This window comes from Myotis davidii, unplaced genomic scaffold (genome assembly GCF_000327345.1).
Source record: "Myotis davidii unplaced genomic scaffold, ASM32734v1 scaffold376, whole genome shotgun sequence".
Classification (NCBI taxonomy): Eukaryota; Metazoa; Chordata; class Mammalia; order Chiroptera; family Vespertilionidae; genus Myotis; species Myotis davidii.
In genome coordinates this window covers 3507880-3509583 of record NW_006288121.1, presented here as the reverse complement: position 1 = coordinate 3509583, position 1704 = coordinate 3507880, and the positions used below count along the sequence as shown (strand labels likewise).

The 1704-nt window shown below is 43.2% G+C and overlaps 1 pseudogene; it reads left to right on the top strand.

The window, feature by feature from the left end:
* The first annotated feature begins 916 nt into the window (after positions 1–916).
* The window catches only part of LOC102770461, a 1579-nt pseudogene continuing 791 nt past the window's right edge, over positions 917–1704 (top strand).

Sequence of the window (1704 nt, the reverse complement as noted above, 5' to 3'; positions counted from 1 at the left end):
CTAAGTGCTTCTGTTTCAAATACAATGTTAAGCAGAATTTGTTGAGATATGATTCATTTATGCTTGTCACTGAAATCATCTTTTTAAATTCTTTCCTCCATGTTTAACTAGCTATCTGCTCTTAAGACATAAACATTTTAAATTACATGATTAATACATGGATTTATGTTTGTAAAAATCTCAGAGTATGCAGAAATAATTCAGGAAATAGTGAATGCCGAAACCGGTTTGGCTCAGTGGATAGAGCGTCAGCGTGCGGGCTGAAAGGTCCCAGGTTCGATTCCGGACAAAGGCATGTACCTCGGTTGTAGGCACATCCCCAGTGGGGGGTGTGCAGGAGGCAGCTGATTGATGTATCTCTCTCATCGATGTTTCTAACTCTCTATCTCTCTCCCTTCCTCTCTGTGAAAAATCAATAAAATATATTTTAAAAAAAAAAGAAGAGGAAGAAGAAGAAAAAGGTAAAGATACTAGTTATGAACACGAAGTATGCATCTATCAACAAGTGAATCTAAGAATCAAGTGAATAAATAATCTGATGAACAGAATGAACTGGTGATTATAATAGAATCAGGGACATAGAAAGGGAATGGACTGCCTATTCTTGGCGGGGATGCGGGAAGAGACTGGACAAAAATCGTGCACGTATGGATGAGGACAATGGGTAGGGAGCGAAGGCGGAGGGTGGGGTGGGAACTGGGAGGAGGGGAGTTATGGGGGGAAAAAAGAGGAACAAATGTAATAATCTGAACAATAAAGATTTAATTTAAAAAAAAGCTAAAAACCAAACATATTAAAAATTACCATAACTACAATATTATTGTATATACAATATAAAAATATGTAAACTGAAATATCAATAATAACTTAAAATGTGAGGGAGATGGTCACTTGGTAACATTCCGTACTGCCCACCATGTTCTTAAGCAGCAGCCTCTCACATCTCCGGACACAACTGCATTTCATTCTTGAAAAGTCTGTCTGCTCCATGGCTGTGATTGGAGCCCCATTCTCACGGGGACAGAAAAGAAAAGGAGTGGACTATGGTCCTGCTGCTATTAGAGAAGCTGGCGTGATGAAAAGGCTCTTCAATTTGGGCTGCGGCCTAAAGGACTTTGGAGATTTGAGTTTTACTCCAGTCCCCAAAGAGAATCTGTACAACAACTTGATAGCAAACTGTCGCTCAGTGGGCCTCACCAACCAGGAACTGTCTGAGGTAGGTAGTAGAGCAGTATCAGGAAGCTACAGCTGTGTCACAGGGGCAGAAGACCACAGCCTGGCAATTGGTACCATTAGTGGCCACAGCTGACACTGCCCAGACCTGTGATCTGGGTTAATACCCATGCTGACATCAATACACGCCTCACCACTTCATCTGGATGTCTCCATGGACAGCCAGTTTCATTTCTCCTCAGAGAACTACAGGACAAGGTGCTACAGCTCCCAGGATTTTCCTGGATCAAACCTTGTATCTCTTCCCCAAGTCTTGTGTATATTGGTCTAAGACAGTGCTTGGCAAACCGCAGCTCACGAGCCACATGCGGCTCTTTGGCCCCTTGAGTGTGGCTCTTCCACAAAATACCACATGCGGGTGTGCATGTACAGTATGATTAAAACTTCATGGCCCATGCGCAGAAGTCGGTATTTTGTGGAAGAGACACACTCAAGGGGCCAAAGAGCCGCATGTGGCTCGCGAGGCGGGGT